The sequence below is a fragment of the Narcine bancroftii genome, chromosome 9, assembly GCF_036971445.1.
Source record: "Narcine bancroftii isolate sNarBan1 chromosome 9, sNarBan1.hap1, whole genome shotgun sequence".
In the NCBI taxonomy this organism is placed as follows: Eukaryota; Metazoa; Chordata; class Chondrichthyes; order Torpediniformes; family Narcinidae; genus Narcine; species Narcine bancroftii.
In genome coordinates this window covers 62767188-62773994 of record NC_091477.1, presented here as the reverse complement: position 1 = coordinate 62773994, position 6807 = coordinate 62767188, and positions in this window count along the sequence as shown.

Genomic DNA, 6807 nt, shown 5'->3' with positions numbered 1-6807 from the left:
CCTTTTCATTCCGGAATCATCCTGGTGAACCACCTCTGAACCCTCTTCAATGTCAGCACATACTTTCTTAAACGAGGAGCCCAAAACTGCTCGCACTCCTCCGAGTGAGGTCCCACCAGGGCCTTATAAATCCTCAGCATCACATCCCTGCTCTTCTACTCTATTCCTCTTGAAATGAACGCCAGCATCACATTTGCCTTCTTCACCACCGACTCAACCTGCAAATTTACTTTCAGGCGATCCTGCTCGAGGACTCCCAGGTCCCTTTGCATCTGGACATTTTAGAAAATAATCTGCCTCTTATTTTTTCTAACAAAGTACACGACACTTCATTTTATGACATTGGACAGGGAAGTGTCAAATGAAATACCTTCTCCGAATCTGTCCAAGTCCTTCTGCAGCCTCCCTGTTTCCTCAACACCACCTGCTCCTCCATCTGCCTTTGCAAACTTGGCCGCAAAGCCATTCATTCCATAATTGGCCGCAAAGCCATTCATTCCATAATTCAAATCATTAATATACAATATGAAAATAAGTGGCCCCAACACCGACCCCCGTCATACCTTAGATTTCTCTCCACAGTTTCTAACAGGTCAAACCCACCAGAGAGGAAGTATTATGGTAAATGTGGTGGGAGGGAAGGTCCTGTAAAGCCCTCAATATTAACACCTGACCTTAAAGAACTATAGAACATTATAGCATAGAAACAGGCCCATCTAGTCTATGCCGAAATATTTTTTTGCCTTGTCCCACTGACCTAGTCCATATCACTCCATATCTCTCCCAACCATGTATCTGACCAAATTTTTCTTAAATGTAAAATTGAGCTCACATTCACCACTTCAGCTGGTAGCTCGTTCCACACCCCCACCACTCTGTTTGGAAAAGTTCCCCCAAACTTTTACTCTTAACCCACGTCCTCAGGTTGGTATCACACCTACCCTCAGTGGAAAAAGCCTATCTGCATTTATTCTGTTTATCCCCCTCAATTTTAAATACCCCTATCAAAATTCCCCTCATTCTTTTATGCTCCAGGGAATAAAGTTTATTTACTTTTATTAGACATACAGCACGGTAACAGGCCATTTAAGCCCCCGAGTCCACAGCATCCAATTAACCTACAACCCCAAGTAATTTTTTGAATGGTGGGAGGAAACTGGAGCCCCTGGGAAAACCTACGCAGACATTGGGAGAAGGTACAAACTCCTTATAGACCGCCGGATTTTAATCCAGTCTGGTTCCGATCGCTGGTGCTGTAAAGACATTGCGCTAACCGCTACACCAGCCAACCTAACCTTTCACTGCAACTTAGTTCCTGAAGTCTTGGCAACATCCTATTAAATTGTCTCTGCTCCTTTTCAATCTTTCCCTCCCCCTCCCCCTACCCCCACACTGCACCTCCATCAATGTGATCTACTGGGATATTTGTCTGAGGAGGTTGCACAAAATCATTGAGGACCCGTTCCACCCTGCAGACAGGATCTTTATAGCTTCTTCCCACGGGCCAAAATATTTATGAAGCAATATTTATTTGTATGTGTGGATATTTTTCCTGCATATGTATTGTCTGTATGTGTGTTATGTCTGGTTGTGTGTCTGTGTGTTTAACTCTGAGGACCGGAGAACGCTGTTTCAAGTTGTACTTGCACTTGATTTAATTAGGTGACTAAAACTGCACACAGTACTCCAAATTTGGCCTCCCCAAAGTCTTATACAACTTTACCATTAGCATCCCAGCTCCTGTACGCAATACTTTGATCTATGAAAGTCAATATACCAAAAGCTCTCTTTGCAACTCTGTCATCCTGTGACACCACATTCAGAGAATTATGTTTCTGTATTCCCAGATCCCCCTGTTCTTCTGCACTCCTCGAAACATAAAAAATAGGAGCAGGAGTAGGTCATCCTTCAGGTTCTGAGGAATGGCTCTGCTATTCAGTGAGATCATGGCTGATCTGATGATGGGCTCATCTCCACCGACCTGCCTTTCCCCATATCCCTTAATTCCCCTACTATGTAAAAATCTATCCAACCTTGTCTTAAATATATTTACTGAGGTCACCTTCACTGCTTCAATGGGCTCCACCCTCTGGGAAAAGCTGTTCCTCCTCATCCTAAATTTACTACCCTGAATCTTGAGGCTATGTCCCCAAGTTCTGGTCTCCCTACCAAAGTAAACTCCTTGCCTACCTCTATCTTATCTATGCCTTGCATAATTTCACATGTTTCTATAAGATACCCTTGCATTCTTATAAATTCCAGTGAGTACAGTCCCAGACAATTCCATCTCCTCATAGGTCATCTCTGGAATAAACCTGTGAACCTCCTCCGCAATACCTCCAAAGCAGTACACCCTTCTTCAAGTAAAGAGACCAAAACTGTACACAGTTCTCCAGATCCAGACCCAGCAGTACCTTGTACAGTTGCAACATAACCTCCCTGCTCCTAAATTCAATCCATCCAGAAATTATGAGCAACTTTCCATTTGTCTTCTTTTTTTTCCAAACTATTTAAAAATTTCAAAAAAAATCTATACAAAGTCCATAATGTAAAAATGAAAAACTCCAACTACCCCACCCCCCTCCAACCACCATCAGCAAAATATCATTAAAAGTATCATAAAAGAAACACATAGAACAATTTAAGATATTACTAAACCCATACATTTCCAATATGGTGACCACATCTTAATAAAAAAGTCATAATTATGCAGATTATATATTATTTTCTCCATATAAATACAAGACCTCAACTCATTCTGCCAGCGAGTTGCATTTACCTCAGCCTCATCTTTCCATGAAATCGCCTCACATTTATGTGCTCAGCCAATGCTAGACAAAGAAATGTTATCTGAAACTCGTCCAACCCCAAATCACTAAATAGGACAGTACAACCCAACAAGAAAATTTTTGGATCTAATAAAAAATTTAATCAAACAATTTTTGAAGAAATTCCCTAATTTTTGCCAAAATAGTTGAACCTTATCACAAAGCCAAAATAAGTGTAAAAATGTTCCTACACATAATTCACATCTAAAACACACTTCTGAATTACTAAATCCATATTTTTTTCAATTTCTCAGCTGTCAGATACAACTGATGCATTTGTCTTCTTGATAGCCTGCTGCACCTGCAAACCGAACTTTTGTAATTCATGCACAAACACTCCCAAGTCCTTTAGCACGACAGCATGCTTCAATTGCTTTCCATTTAAATAATCTGATTTTCCATTTTTCCTTCCAAAGGGGATAATCTCACATCTGCCAACATTGAACTCCAAGGACCAGACCTTTGCCCACTCACTTTACCTATCTGTAGCTCTCTGCACAATTTGCTTTTCTACTCAATTTGGTGTCATGACCAAACTTAGATACACTACACTCTGTCCCCTCTTCCCGATTGTTCATGCATATTGTGAACACTATGCCCAGACTCCAGAGAATTTTGATTAAATGTCACCAAAGCCTGGACACTTAACTACTGCCATTTATTTCAGTCCCCCAGGATGCATTCCATCAAGTCCAGGGGATTTATCTATCTTTAGACCTCAAGTTTTCTAAATATGACCTTTTTAGTGATAGCTATTGCATCCAGGTGCTCCCCTCCCATAACATCCAGAACATCTGTCCTTGGCCTATCCTCCACCATAAATGCCAACACAAGACTAGTTATTCAAAGACTCAGCATCAATTCATTACCCAACATCAATTCCCTCTTCCCATCTTCCAAAGGGCCAACCTTCTCTTTAGTCAACATTTTGTGTTTTGTATAATCACAAAAACTTTTACTGTCTGCTTTTTATATTTAGTGCTAATCTTTTCATAATAAACCTTCCCTCACTTGATTTCTCATTTCATGGTTCTTTGATACTTTTTAAAGTTTTTCCAATCTTCTAGTTTCCCACTGCACTTGGTGACTTTGTACACATGAGCTTTTAGTTTGATGCCTTCCTTTATTTCCAAGTTGTTCATGGCTGTTTGTCCCCACCCTGACTGTCTTGCTTTTAACTGGAATATATTTTCATTGAGCACTGTGAAAAATATTTTTGAAATTCCTCCACTGTTCCTCAATTGTCCCTCCATACAGCCTGCGTCCCCTGTCTACCCTGGTCAATTCCCCTTTGTAGTTTCCCTTGTTTAGGCATAACACACTGGTTTTAGACTGAACTATTGTGCCCTCCATTTGTATGAGAAACTAGTTCATGCAGTGATCTGTCTCATTGCACAGGACCAGATCCAAGATGACCTGTTCTCTTGTTGGTTCAGTGACATGCTGTTCAAGAAAGCCATTCTATAAAATCCTCAAAGTTGCCTCACCAACCTGATTCACCCCGTTCAAGTCCCCCATGATAACTGCTGTTCCATCCTTACATGCCTCCGATATTTCTTGGTGCACTTCCTGTACCACTATAATATTATTTTGGGGGTCTATAGCAACTCCCACCAGAGTTTTTGTTTCCCTTTACTGTTCCTAATCTCTACCCTGATGGGTTCAGCATTTAGCTCCTGAAATTTTACATCATTTCTCACCATTGCCCTGATATCATCCTTAACCAGGAGTGTTTCCTTCATGCCTGTCCTTCTCTATTGCCTGATATTGTCTGCCTTGCAGCAGGGAAAAAGAAATGTCATGTAATATGACACTGTTTTATTACTACAACAATAAATTGAATCTTGGATATCCCTGGATATTTAATTCCCCGTCCTCCATCCTGTGACCACGTTTCTGTAATGGCCACTAAATCATACCCCTTTGTACTGATTTGTGCCACATGTTCGCTGACCTTGTTTCAAATGCTACGAGCATTCAGATAAAGTGCCCTTATACACATTGTGCTTTTAAAATCTGCAATCTTTGCCTCTTTTGAACTTGACTTTTATCCCATCTACTCGTAGTTTTCTCATTTTTAACTTTTGCTTTTACACAGTATCCCTGATTACTACTGCATCTCTTTCTCTTTTGAATGGCTTCCTGAACCACGGTGCCAGTTAGTTTGTTATGGAGTCCAGAGGACCGACCCCAAACCACTTCTAAATACTCTGCCACAGGTTGCTCATCATTCTTATGCCCCCCCCCCCCCCAATCTTATCTACACAAGAGGTGTGAATCTCAGATGTGTGATGCAAGATCCAAGGGCTGAGGTTCCTCCAGCACTGTCTTTTGGATCCCACTACCTGCCTCTCTCACAGTCACACCCTCTTGCCCTTACCTCAGGCCAAATTTGAGGCAGCTATTTTAACAGGTGTGACTGCCTGCTGAAACAGTGTCCAGGTACCTCTCCCCCTTCCTGATGTGTCTCAGTGTTTGAAGCTCAGATTTCAGGTCATCAATTTTGAGCCTGAATTTTTCCAAAATTTACTGCAGATGTCATCAGGAACCACAACAGGGTCCACCAGCTCCCACATCAGCAACTGCAACACATCACCTGTTCCTACATGCCTACCTTATTTAATTAGGTGTAATTTGGTGATTTTTTTAAAAAAAAAACTTTATGTATTATAAAATACAGTTATAAAATAAAACAACATTCTTACAATAGATCATCATTAAAATACACATTGGGCTCCTATGACCCCTTCCCCCTTCTCCCCAACTAAATTCCTCCCCTACTACCCCTAAATACAGAACCTAGCACATAAATCAATTAATTATGTGCCATTGAGTGTGCCATATCCATAAACTACTTAAACTATATTCAAATCCATACATTTTAAATATGAAGTACACATTTTAGTCAAAAAAGAATTATTATGCTATCTTTTCTAAATAAATACAGGATTTCAACTCATTATGCCATGTTGAATGTTCAACTCTACATCATTTTTCCATGTAACTGCAGTACATTTTCTAGCTACTGCCAGGACCAGACGAATAAAAGTTATTTGAAACTTATCCAGTTTTAGACCCACTATTAAATTTGTCATGTATCCCAATAAAAAAAGTAATAGATCAAGTGTTAATTCAATTTTAAATAAATGCTCCAAAAACTCCATAATTTATTTCCAAAAAGGTTTCACTTTGTCACAAGTCCAAACTGAATGTAAAAACGTACTCATCTGTTCTCCACAATGAAAACACAAATCTGGTGAACTAAAGCCATATCTTTTTAATTTCTCTGGAGTTAAATACAACTGATGTATAAAACTGTAATTAACTAAGCTATATCTCATGTTAATTAACTTGGTTACACTATTTTCACACAATGTCATCCATTCCTCCTGAGATATAGAAAAGTCTAAATCCTTCTCCCATTTACTCTTTATTTTAAGTTTGCCAGGTTTACTCATCTTCTCTTGCAACAACGCATACATTTCTGATATAAACCTTTTTTTGGACCTTCAATAATCAACTTCTCAAATTTAGACTGGTAGAGCTATTTTAACTCTTGTCCAAGAGCCCGTACTTGATAATAGGCAAATAACGAATTTGACAGTATTCTGAATTTTTCTTGAAATTTTTCTTCAAGATCCCCTCTTGAAACAATCTTCTACAGTTCGAATACCGTTTAAATCCCAAATTTTAAAATAATGATTATTCACAGAAAAAGAAATAATCTTATTGCGATATAGTGGAGTTCTAGCAGTAATTTTACCTTTAGTTCCAATAATTTTATCTCTACTATACCAAATCTCCAGTAAATGTTTTATTATTGGTAAATTCTAAGTTTTTTTTTTAATTTTTTATTTTTCACACCATAAATCACATTAGCCATGATATACACTATTTCTTTTTCACACATATACAGTGACTTTTTCTCCCACCTCCCAAGCCACCCCCCCACCCCCCCCCTCTCATCCATTTTAGGTAT